The sequence below is a fragment of the Schistocerca cancellata genome, chromosome 1 (assembly GCF_023864275.1).
Source record: "Schistocerca cancellata isolate TAMUIC-IGC-003103 chromosome 1, iqSchCanc2.1, whole genome shotgun sequence".
Lineage (NCBI taxonomy): Eukaryota > Metazoa > Arthropoda > Insecta > Orthoptera > Acrididae > Schistocerca > Schistocerca cancellata.
Genome location: NC_064626.1, coordinates 715,446,886 through 715,460,323, shown reverse-complemented (window position 1 = coordinate 715,460,323; position 13,438 = coordinate 715,446,886). Strand labels below are relative to the sequence as shown.

Genomic DNA, 13,438 nt, shown 5'->3' with positions numbered 1-13,438 from the left:
GTTTAGTCAACATCTTGGAACAAGTCACTAAAGTGTACCACTGTCAACTTACTATTCTTCTCACAACAGTTGTTGCAATTTGTCATGTAATTCATTATTTAATGTGCCACATGTTTTATCTAAGGTAGTTTTACATCGCTATTTTCCTGAAATAATTCCTCTCGTTTTAGTCCTCAAACATGAACAACTGTCATCTTTGGTAACAAACCGAGATACTCTGTAGATGAACTATTTTAAAATATTCAACTCTGCCGCATCAATTCTCAAAATTTCGTTATGAATACTGCCCTTCAAGCCTTCTAACGTTATTCGGTTACTTGCGTACACTTTTCCTTTTAGACTGCCCCACAAATAAGAGGCCCAAGTGGTTAGGCCCGGCGAAAACGGCAGCCACAATCCTTTGGTGACAGTCCTTTATTCTGCGAATCTTTGATGAATTCGTGAGACTGACTCGCGTGAGGTGTGGGAGGTCGCCCCACCCTGTTGAAAGGCAGCATACGTACGTCCACTGGGGGGTCAACTGTGCGTAAAACTCCTCGAAGGTTCTAATACACACAACAGTGTTTACCAGTGTTTCCAAAAAATACGGACCCACAACCCAACTTGCTGACACGGCACACAACACTCCAATTTTTTCGATGTGCAAAGGTTCGTCATTAAACGTGTAGGGATTGATTGTGACCAGTATCTGGTGTACTGGGGGTTTACATGTCCTGTCAAATGGAACCTGACTTCCATCACCCATGAAATACAGCAACTGATCCAAAATTCCACTCTCATTGTTTCACATAACCACGTACAGTAATTCACACACTGTGCCTTATCTTTCTCCTTAAGTTCTTGGTCATATGATAACAAGACCCACGAAAATTTACGTGTCGGCTTCAAAGGGACTCTTCTGGATCATTCGTGTCCGAATATCCGCGATCAAAGCTCGTTTCTTTTAGCGTTTGCGCCACTTATACTGCACTTTGCTGGTATGGAAGCGTTAGGAAAACTTCTTAGCAAAAATGTCCAGCGTTTCCTCAAATGAACCGGCGGACACGTACGCCTCCACTATTGCGATTCTTTCTTGAAGAGGGTACACTCGCTGAGGTATTTACGTCACACATCTTGACCATTAACGCCCCAGGTGCGGTCTCACAGACCGCTAGCGTTTATTGTTACTTTGTTGCTAATGCTTACGGGTGGGGCAGAAGATTATGGTGTTGTCTGGTTTTTCTGTCCCGGAGCTGCCGTGGTTTCCCTTGTTGGCAGCGACTTGAGGGTGATTTGGGCCGATATTATTACTACCATTTTCGTGCTAGCAGTTTCCACCGCACCAGGGGTTGCGTTGTCTTCAGCGACCAGGTCTTCGTCTACTGTTCGTTTTACAGACCCGACTTTGAGGATACTGTTTTTAAGTGGTTAGAGCGCAGTTTAGGAAGTGATATTGGATCAGTCAGTGATAAGGGAATCGAAAGTGAACATAATTCAGAATCGGAACAGTCTGAAAGTGAAGATGAATTTGTTTTGCTACCTGTGAATTCCTTAAATGAAATAAGTGGTTAAAAGTGATGAAGACGGAAGTGTCGAGACTGAATCTCTAGCTAAAGGTTCTGCTAGAAATATATTTGGTCGAAACAAATATTGCTTGTTGTCGAAGCCTCTTCTCAAGCAATTTCATGTTCGGCAACGTAACATCATTAGTTTGAAAACAGCGCGACCCCCTGCTCAAGTAGATAATAAGCCAGATCCTCTTACCATTTGGAATTTGCTTATAGCTGACAATATTTTGCATATTGTATTGAAATGCACTAACGTAAAAATAAACGACAAGTCTGAGAATATCCACATGTTTGGTATGAAGCTGATTTATGTGAACTAACAGCAACTAACAGCATTTTTCGTGCATCCTTTCGCCGTATTTTAAATGTAGCAGAACAAAGAGCAAAAGTCGACGTAGAACAACTGAAAAAACGCAAAACATCTTCCACATGTGAGCCCAAAAAGGAGAGGAAGACGCCTTATATTTGCCATTGATGAAAGAAGCCAATCTGCCTTGAATACTCGGCAAAAATTTGGAATGGGTGCAAAAAAACACTTCTGAGAATGAAACTAAAAACCTACGAAATACTAGTGAAATTTTTGTTTTTTTAAATACGTTAGAGTAGTTTCTTATGTTTCTATTATCACGTGTGTAATAAACAATAAAAATATAGCAAAGCCTAAATTTTTAAGTGCAAGGTATTTGATTTTTTATATGAAGTACTGTTATATTCATTTTGTGCCGTTTTCTGTTAAGTAAAAACAAACTTTAAGATTTATCTGAATATTTTTTGTGTAGTATTACTCTAACCTTTTACATTAAAAACTGAATTGTTTCACTGAAATTACTGAATGAAATTTTTATGACTATTTGAATATAGCGGTCTGTCGTCAGACAGCATCGTGACAACTAAATGACGTGGGAAGTTAAGGGTTACCGAAGTCGCTATGGCTTTCGTAGCTATAATACAAATAGTGGTAATACAAAACGTAGTTGCAACTGCTTGTAAACAATAGATGACAATTAGCGGATGACAATAAGCAGTCTAGTACTCAGGGTCGGGTTTTCGTGGTACAGAATGTGGATCGCCCGAAAAATTGTAATCCTAACAGTTTGCAGATGAGAACTAGGCAAAACATTGTCACTTTAGTTACCATCCTCAAAGGTCCTGCAGCGAAAGAGTTCTCTCATACCTAGTCCCTGTATACCAGTGATCCTGACTGATTTCGCCACTCATTTTAAGCGACTTCATTTCCCATCAAGATTTCCTTGGCAATAACAATAAACAAGAACCAAGGTGATAGAGACAGAGGGGAGGGGAGGGGGGGACGACGACAATGGGCAGAGAGGAGAGGGAATAAACACGAAGGGGAGAGAGGAGCAGACGGAGGAGGTGGAGAGAGATCGACAGAAAGAGGGTAGGAAAGGAGATTAGGACGTATATGCAATTTCTATGGATATTTTGCAATTGCAAAGCGTTGCCGGGTTCTCCAGTAATGTATAAAATATTCTACCAATAATCAACGGAGCAGATGATTAATGCTGAAGCACGGAATCAAGAAAGATTCTCGATTGATATTTGGGCGGGAATAGTTGGTGATTTTGTTTAGCTTTGTGTTCTTCCGCCAACTCGCGAAATTACTTTGCTTTTTCCGATTATAGTTTACCTGATTTAGATGTTTCTTCAGCAGTATGACGAAAAAGGTGGTTCGTGTACGATGAAACTAATACCCATTTCTGTGTTAACCCCTTCGGCTCCTAAATGACATGTACATGAAAGATTCATCGGAGTAGGTAGATGAATTCCCTGGTTTCCATATTCTCCGAATCTAAATCCATTAACATTTTGGGGCATTTGTGACACTCTGAGTGCTGCAAACTAGGTCAAAAATGCCGAGTGTCTTCTTGCCATTATTGTGGAAGACAGCAACACTATGCGCAATATACCATGGGGTACATCAGCACATCCGGGATTAATTGCGAAGGCAAGCTGATGCACATGTCAATGTTAACAGGAGACTTTTTAAACATTTCCCGCAAGAATGTTTCATGTGGAATGCTAGAACGTTCTGCGCGTGTGTGTTTCCCTTGACTGATGGGTTATGAAGGGCTGTAGAAAAAGAAAGTAGGCCTACTGACATGGAAATAAAGCGTTTCCATATCCACGTTAACGAAAGTATTTTCTTTTGTTATGAGCAAGAAATGTGTCGTGAAACTTTTGCCGTCCATGTTGTTATACACTATACATAAATGACCTGGCACACAACGTTTTTACCACATTAAGACAACGAGTTGCGTGCTAGGTCGTCACATCATTACAAAATTTCTACACAAAGTTGGTGCTAAGACTGTCGGCTAACCTACATAGATAATTGTTATGTTATGGGTTTATATGAACAAAAACCCGCGATACCCTTTGACCAAACGATCGTTTGTTAATTAGTGAAATCACTAATGAGCTTTAAGTGCCTATTGGATTACCTATTCAGTCAACCACATAAATCTAATCGTGCGGAATGTAGATGTCTTGCAGATTTATCGGAAAGAATCATAAGGAAGGAAGCACAGAAAGGATTGGTTGGTTGGTTGGTTTGGGGAAGGAGACCAGACAGCGTGGTCATCGGTCTCATCGGATTAGGGATGGATGGGGAAGGAAGTCGGCCGTGCCCTTTCATAGGAACCATCCCGGCATTTGCCTGGAGTTATTTAGGGAAATCACGGAAAACCTAAATCAGGATGGCCGGACGCGGGATTGAACCGTCGTCCTTCCGAATGCGACACAGAAAGGAGTTGACTCACAAAACTATTGTTCGACAAAAATTTATGAGTACCATTACCAACTAGCAGAAGAAGATGAAGAAGAAGAAGAAGAAAAAGAAAAGATTCCACGAAGAGACGCTAAAAGAAACGTTAGAAACGGACGTTGCTTTTAGAATTGCTTTCGTGTATCATATGGCCGTACTTTCCATTGCTTTTTGCTGGAGCATTTGTGAATGTAGTGGCTTCTCGTTTATCAAGTTTGTGAATGAGTCCATCAAAATAAGTTTTCTCCGAAGACCTTTCCATGTACAATATGAGAGAGAGAGAGAGAGAGAGAGAGAGAGAGAGAGAGAGAGAGAGAGAGGGGTGGGGGTGGGGGGAGGGAGAATTAAGATCTGGTCTTTTCACTGTGATGCTCGTCATCTGGAGAATTGACTATTTATCCGACACCCGTACGATTTAACGGCAAGAAACCGTAGTATATTGGTGTCCCTGGTCACTCTGTTGAACACCTTTATGGTGATAACGTCCAAATAAATGGGGCAACAAGACACTAGTTTTGAACTCTCCCATCGTTCTAATGAGGTGATACATCAGATTGTGGAACGTCCAGGGTTTCCAGGACATGCCGTAACGACAGGACCTTTTTTTTTTAATTTTCATTCAATTGATCAATGTGACAATGACAACGACACTGCGTCCAGTGTAACAGTACTTACAGAAATAAAAAAGCGTAGAGCACAAATTACTCACCGTTCCGTAATCCTTCACTGATTTGTTTCTTGGTGTTATGAAACTTCTGCACAAAGATGTTACCAGAACTGCAAAAGAAAAATAAGGATAGTTTTAGCATATACAACACAGCCAGTTAGTAATAAGAAAAAGTTGAGACGGACAGTCACAAGACGGTTCTTAAAACATTTACTGATATTCCTCGTACCAAAACTAAGTCTCAAAGCATTTCTTCTGAAACGCTGACGCGTCATCAGAATTTAATGTAGGAATAACAAGACTAACAGTCAGGGCAAAGAGGCGTTATTAACTTTTCAACACAGGCGCTTCCTGATTGGCGAGCGCAGGCAGCATTCAGGCAACCTTAAAAGCCTTCACAAGGAAAATAGCACCGGAGCTACCAGGAAAACATGCACAGCTCCCTGTGAGGCAGCCGTCTAGCAGACGACAGAACTTGTAAGGTAGGGTGACCAAACGTCCCGGAAAACCGGGATTGTCCCGGTTTTCATCCCTGTGTTCCCGTGTCCCGAAAATTTGTTGTGGGACGCTCAAAAGTCCCGGAATTCAGTTCTTAAATACATTTGGTGAAACTTTCTCAAATTTTTGGGATTTCGCTATATTAAAGGAAATACAACATAAGAAATTAATATATTTTAGCTTATTTGTCTAAAACCTCCATTGTCCCATACTAGTGATCACAGTATCAGTATTGATACACTCAGGCAATAATTTACTTTGTGCGGTACTTTGGCCAACAAGTATTAAGTTGTATTATTGTAACAGAGCTATGAAACCGTCCGATTGTCACGCCACTTACACACTCATTGTCAGAACAGTGTAGTAGTTTATGTTTTGTCAGACAAACTGCAATGGTTTTTCTCTAGTGGTATTATTGCTGCAGTACTGTGAAGCGCAATGCCGAAACGTGCCTGCAAGTTCAGTGACTGTTATTCCAAGGAATGGAATTTCATTAAGAAAGGTCGTTTTGATTACGAAGCAGAGTGTTCCGTACGTAACTGTTTTATTAGTACAAGTCATGGTTGTTGCAAGGGCAACATTCTGAATGATTGACTGATCTGGCCTTTTAACAATAACCAAAACGGCCTTGCTGTGCTGGTACTGCGAACGGCTGAAAGCAAGGGGAAACTACGGCCGTAATTTTTCCCGAGGGCATGCAGCTTTACTGTATGATTGAATGATGATGGCGTCCTCTTGGGTAAAATATTCCGGAGGTAAAATAGTCCCCCATTCGGATCTCCGCGCGGGGACTACTCAAGAGGATGTCGTTATCAGGAGAAAGAAAACTGGCGTTCTACGGATCGCAGCGTGGAATGTCAGATCCCTTAATCGGGCAGGTAGGTTAGAAAATTTAAAAAGGGAAATGGATAGGTTAAAGTTAGATATAGTGGGAATTAGTGAAGTTCGGTGGCAGGAGCAACAAGACTTCTGGTCAGGTGACTACAGGGTTATAAACACAAAGTCAAATAGGGGTAATGCAGGAGTAGGTTTAATAATGAATAGGAAAATAGGAATGCGGGTAAGCTACTACAAACAGCATAGTGAACGCATTATTGTGGCCAAGATAGATACGAAGCCCACACCTACTACAGTAGTACAAGTTTATATGCGACCTAGCTCTGCAGATGACGAAGAAATTGAAGAAATGTATGATGAAATAAAAGAAATTATTCAGATAGTGAAGGGAGACGAAAATTTAATAGTCATAGGTGACTGGAATTCGAGTGTAGGAAAAGGGAGAGAAGGAAACGTAGTAGGTGAATACGGATTGGGGCTAAGAAATGAAAGAGGAAGCCGTCTGGTAGAATTTTGCACAGAGCACAACTTAATCATAGCTAACACTTGGTTTAAGAATCATGATAGAAGCTTGTATACATGGAAGAACCCTGGAGATACTAATAGGTATCAGATAGATTATATAATGGTAAGACAGAGATTTAGGAACCAGGTTCTAAATTGTAAGACATTTCCAGGGACAGATGTGAACTCTGACCACAATCTATTGGTTATGACCTGTAGATTAAAACTGAAGAAACTGCAAAAAGGTGGGAATTTAAGGAGATGGGACTTGGATAAACTGAAAGAACCAGAGGTTGTACAGAGTTTCAGGGAGAGCATAAGGGAACAATTGACAGGAATGGGGGAAAGAAATACATTAGAAGAAGAATGGGTAGCTTTGAGGGATGAAGTAGTGAAGGCAGCAGAGGATCAAGTAGGTAAAAAGACGAGGGCTAGTAGAAATCCTTGGGTAACAGAAGAAATATTGAATTTAATTGATGAAAGGAGAAAATATAAAAATTCAGTAAATGAAGCAGGCAAAAAGGAATACAAACGTCTCAAAAATGAGATCGACAGGAAGTGCAAAATGGCTAAGCAGGGATGGCTAGAGGACAAATGTAAGGATGTAGAGGCTTATCTCACTAGAGGTAAGATAGATACTGCCTACAGGAAAATTCAAGAGACCTTTGGAGATAAGAGAACCACTTGTATGATCAAGAGCTCAGATGGAAACCCAGTTCTAAGCAAGGCAGAAGGGAAGGCAGAAAGGGGGAAGGAGATACCATATTGAATGAAGAGTTTGACAGAGCACTGAAAGACCTGAGTAGAAAGAAGGCCCACAGAGTAGACAACATTCCATTAGAACTACTGACGGCCTTGGGAGAGCCAGTCCTGACAAAACTCTACCGTCTGGTGAGCAAGATGTATGAAACAGGCGAAATACCCTCAGACTTCAAGAAGAATATAATAATTCCGATCCCAAAGAAAGCAGGTGTTGACAGATGTGAAAATTACCGAACAATCAGTTTAATAAGCCACAGCTGCAAAATACTAACACGAATTCTTTACAGACGAATGGAAAAACTAGTAGAAGCCGACCTCGGGGAAGATCAGTTTGGATTCCGTAGAAATACTGGAACACGTGACGCAATACTGACCTTACGACTTATCTTAGAAGAAAGATTGAGGAAAGGCAAACCTACGTTTCTAGCATTTGTAGACTTAGAGAAAGCTTTTGACAATGTTGACTGGAATACTCTCTTTCAAATTCTAAAGGTGGCAGGGGTAAAATACAGGGAGCGAAAGGCTATTTACAATTTGTACAGAAACCAGATGGCAGTTATAAGAGTCGAGGGACATGAAAGGGAAGCAGTGGTTGGGAAGGGAGTAAGACAGGGTTGTAGCCTCTCCCCGATGTTATTCAATCTGTATATTGAGCAAGCAGTAAAGGAAACACAAGAAAATTTCGGAGTAGGTATTAAAATCCATGGAGAAGAAATAAAAACTTTGAGGTTCGCCGATGACATTGTAATTCTGTCAGAGACAGCAAAGGACTTGGAAGAGCAGTTGAACGGAATGGATGGTGTCTTGAAGGGAGGATATAAGATGAACATCAACAAAAGCAAAACGAGGATAATGGAATGTAGTCGAATTAAGTCGGGTGATGTTGAGGGTATTAGATTAGGAAATGAGACACTTAAAGTAGTAAAGGAGTTTTGCTATTTGGGGAGCAAAATAACTGATGATGGTCGAAGTAGAGAGGATATAAAATGTAGACTGGCAATGGCAAGGAAAGCGTTTCTGAAGAAGAGAAATTTGTTAACATCGAGTATAGATTTAAGTGTCAGGAAGTCATTTCTGAAAGTATTTGTATGGAGTGTAGCCATGTATGGAAGGGAAACATGGACGGTAAATAGTTTGGACAAGAACAGAATAGAAGCTTTCGAAATGTGGTGCTACAGAAGAATGCTGAAGATTAGATGGGTAGATCACATAACTAAGGAGGAAGTATTGAATAGGATTGGGGAGAAGAGAAGTTTGTGGCCCAACTTGACCAGAAGAAGGGATCGGTTGGTAGGACATGTTCTGAGGCATCAAGGGATCACCAATTTAGTATTGGAGGGCAGCGTGGAGGGTAAAAATCGTAGGGGGAGACCAAGAGATGAATACACTAAGCAGATTCAGAAGGATGTAGGTTGCAGTAGGTACTGGGAGATGAAGAAGCTTGCACAGGATAGAGTAGCATGGAGAGCTGCATCAAACCAGTCTCAGGACTGAAGACCACAACAACAACAACAACAACAACAACAACAAGTCATGGTGGACATTCCGACATAGTTAATCACATCAGAACAAAGAAACACATTAACAGATACAATGCACCGAGCTGCAGTAAAACTCTACAAAATTATTTTGTGAAACATCAGTCAAGTGAAGAGACGCAAGTTCGAGCAGTCGAGCTTACACTAGCCTACCACACGGTAAAACATCATGAAACTTATAGATCTAGTGATTGTACTAATAAGCTTAACAGCATTATGTTTGATGATTCTTCCATTGTAAAAAAGTTTAGTTCAGCAAGAACTAAAGTGTCAGCCTTAGTGAAAGGAGTTATTGCTCCTCATAGTGTAAAGGAAAGCCTTGAATACATCAAAAAGTCTTCTTTCTACGGGATATCCACTGATGCCAGCGATCATAAGGACACTAAAATATTTCCGTTTGTTGTTCAGTTTTTCGATATTAATCAGGGAATTCAGACCAAACTTTTGAAGGTGAGTTCCCTACCTAATGAAACATCTGACTAAAATTTCAAGATTTTGTATAAATACTATCGAAATGTTTGATCTTTAGAAAAATAAATGTGTGGCATTTTGTGGAGACAACACCAACACAAACTTTGGTGGTTTAAAAAGACAAGGCAAATGCAACGTATTTACCAAATTAAAGGCAACATTGCATGAAAACATTGAAGGCATAGGGTGCCCTGCACATGTTTTACACAATAGCGTGCAGATATCTGCTGACAGTTTAAGCTGTGATGTTGAAACTATCGTCATGAAGGTATACTCACACTTTTACATATATACTGTTAGAACAGAGAGGCTTAAGGAGTTCTGTGATTATGTGGGAACTGAATATATGAATGTAATGTGTCACTCGAAAACTCTAAGTTATCACTGTTTCCAGCAGTTGAAACAGTGATCCGCCTGCTTGAACCGTTAAAATGTTTTTTCCTAAATGAAGACAAAGCCCCCAAAATATTGGTTCAGTTTTTCAGTAACCCTTTAAGTGAAGCCTGCTTATGGTTCATTCACAGTCAGCTTAGCACTTTGCAGCATGGGATAAAGGAAATTGAGGGAAGCACGAAAAGTGTAATAGAGGTAAACGATGTTTTGAAAAATACTCTGGAAACTGTTACTAAGAGAACAGCAGTTCATTTCTTTTAATGTTAAATCTGTCCTTAAAAGAGCAGAAGTATCAGAAGCAGCGGAAAGGAGTTTTAGAGAAGAAGTTAACAAGTTTTATGACACTTAGTATAGAATATCTCAGCAAGTGGAGCGCCTCATATTTACCCTCACCGCCGGTGTTTGATTGGATGTTACTGAAGAGAGTGCCAAAATAGGAAAGTGTTGAAGAGACAGTTTCTTATTTTAAGAGCAAAGAGATTGAAATCGATTATTCCATTCTCTTTGATCAGTTTGGCATACTGACAAATTTTGTTGAAGAAAGTCTTCGCAAGTGGAATGATGAAAAGAAAAATACCATTGGAATGTCATGAGAAGTGGGTGAGTTTTTTTTAAAAGCTGTGACTGTCTTCAGCATTACTCTGAGTTGGTAATAATTGCAAGGTATTTATTTGCAATCCCAGCCCATAATGCCAATGTGGAAAGAATATTTTCGTTCATGAATATCCAGTGGACTGATGAAAGAAACAGAATGGAGGTGGACTCTCTTGAAGCAATCCTGAAGATCCTGTACAACTAAAAAATGGATTATGGCGAGTTTTATCACTGTGTCTCAAAGAACAAAGACATGATCAAGAAGGCTGGAGGCAGTGAAAAATACCCTTTTCTTCAAGGACAGTCAATTCCATCTACAAGTGCTCAGTAATATTAAAGCTCATGTTAATATTAATTGATTAAATGTTGAATGGCTGTAAAATTTTGTAAAATCGTAATACATTTCTTTATTACTGTATACGTTTATTAAATGTCATTAATTATACAGATAATCTAGATTATATCAATCTTTTGTATCCTCTTATTAGTCATAATAATCGGGTTAACAAAATGTATCAACAAAACATTAGTATTTAAAATTAAGAAACCTGGGTACATGTGGAATAAGGTGTCCATTGGCACCCGGATGAATGTGTCCCGGTTTTCACCGAAAATAATTTGGTCACCCTACTGTAAGGGAGCCGTCGGGCGAGCCGGCAAGTAAGCTTACAGCGAATCTTACGCCAGCTTGGCTCTGAGCACTATGGGACTCAACTGCTGAGGTCATTAGTCCCCTAGAACTTAGAACTAGTTAAACCTAACTAACCTAAGGACATCACAAACATCCATGCCCGAGGCAGGATTCGAACCTGTGACCGTAGCGGTCTTGCGGTTCCAGACTGCAGCGCCTTTAACCGCACGGCCACTTCGGCCGGCGTTACGCCAGCTTGGACGACTATGTCGCGACAGTCCATTAGGCCGGGCTTAGGACTGGCTAATCACGTAGAATAGAGGCATATCGAATTTTTTCCATAACACTGTTGCAGCAAATGATTAAACTTTTTGTTGTATTTTATGAATTTTAATTTCTCATTCAGAAAGCCAGAGGTTTTAAAACTCATATTAAAGCCCCAAGTCAAGACGCTATAACTTATCTGAGCATTGCGTGTTCTCACATCTCGCCATATAAGGGTCCAGCATTGTCGAACATGATCGTATTGGTGGTCCAGGTGTTATGGTGTAAAGAGGCACAATATTACATTGGTGTATTGACCTCCAAATCTTTAAACACGGTACTCTCACTTGTCAACGTTATTGTGACGCTGTACTTAACACAGTCGCTTTTTGCTACTCGAGGTCGAAGAATGAGACGAACTTTATAGCAGCATTCTCGAAAATATGTCTTACCTTTCATTCTCTCCCCAAGAGAAGAGAGCGGGCGCGTGTGGAACTTTGTACTTTTGAGCCTTGCGAAAGTTGACAGTTGTACAAGGTTAACCCTAATTAGGCTATAAACTCAAACAAGCCTGAACAATGTCAAAGAAACAAACGAAACGCCGCCTTTCCTCACAGAATGCGATAACAGTCTACCACAGAACCAAACAATAGAGGCTAAACATACAACCTTTCGAGTTTCAACACGCTGTAACAATATGTCACTCATTCAAACGATATTCCGTGTCCCTCTCAGCTAGTGGATCTCATTACTGATCGGGTCTGCGTGGTTCACTTATTCTTGTCAAATGCACACTGTGTATGTTGGTGCATTTAAAGAAGTGACGGATCAAATTTGTTTTATGGCAGAAAAGAGAACTAAGTCCTGGTGCAACTAAAAATAGACATACAAAATAAACAAAATTTGATACTAAAATAGACGTACCAAATAAATAATTCGAGGAGAAGTGGCAAGTGTTGTATAATTGTTGCAAAGTGCAGTATTCTGGAGAACTTCCATTATTCGTAAGTAGACGATACATTAAGCCTCCGTTACTCGCGTGATCATTCTTGACACGTTTACTAGCGCGAATTACAGATATCATCCACAACATAAACGGTGTATTTGGCCACTTTCATAGGTATATATGAATTATTTTAGAAGTGTTTTATTTAAATCTAAATGTAGCACATTTAATACACCAATACAGTAAGGTATACACTCGGTTTTGGCCGGCCGGTGTGGCCGTGCGTTTCTAGGCGCTTCAGTCTGGAACCGCGTGACCGCTACGGTCGCAGGTTCGAATCCTGCCTCGGGCATGTATGTGTGTGATGTCTTTAGGTTAGTTAGGTTTAAGTAGTTCTAAGTTCTAGGGGACTGATGACCACAGATGTAAAGTCCCATAATGCTCAGAGCCATTTGAAACACTCGGTGTTGAACATTTTTGGCAACCGCTCTTCGTGAATAGCTCCACTACCTCTAGACAGCAGCCGAACACCTATCAAACCTGACGCATCTCAAGTGCAACCTGAATCGATTTTCACTAATGCATAAGGTAGCATCATTCAAGTCCGTTGCCCAGTGAGTTATCCCTCATCTTGGGTGAACTCTTTCTAGAAAGTCTCAGAGATCCACACAGATAGCAGAAACCAGTGAAAGTTCTGATCTGTCTGACATCTGTTTCTTAAGCAACGCTTTTCCTCGAAAAGTTACCACGAACTTCATTGCCGTAAATACTACTACTACCACCTACTGCAGTAAATTTCATCCAAGAATAACGTCGTAATATCTGTCTCTGTCGTTATACGAGCTTCATTTTTTGGTCCACCTAAACGCGTAATATTACAAGATTTTGTTCTAACATTGGTAGGATATTTACTTTTCCTCCATTTGGCTATTACATCGTTTGTTGAAAAAAATACGACCTCTTGAATTACTTCTTCTGGGATTCAAATACATCATTTTCTG

The 13,438-nt window shown here is 40.3% G+C and overlaps 1 protein-coding gene across 10 annotated transcripts in view; it reads right to left on the bottom strand.

Moving 5' to 3' along the window:
* Positions 1-13,438, bottom strand: part of LOC126185003 (ran-binding protein 3) — a 298,168-nt gene that overhangs the window by 150,699 nt on the left and 134,031 nt on the right. For all 10 annotated transcript variants that reach the window (XM_049927804.1, XM_049927760.1, XM_049927751.1 and 7 more), the window contains one exon: positions 5,042-5,109. The gene's annotated coding sequence lies outside the window, so the exon portion shown is untranslated. The remainder of the gene's footprint in view (positions 1-5,041; positions 5,110-13,438) is intronic.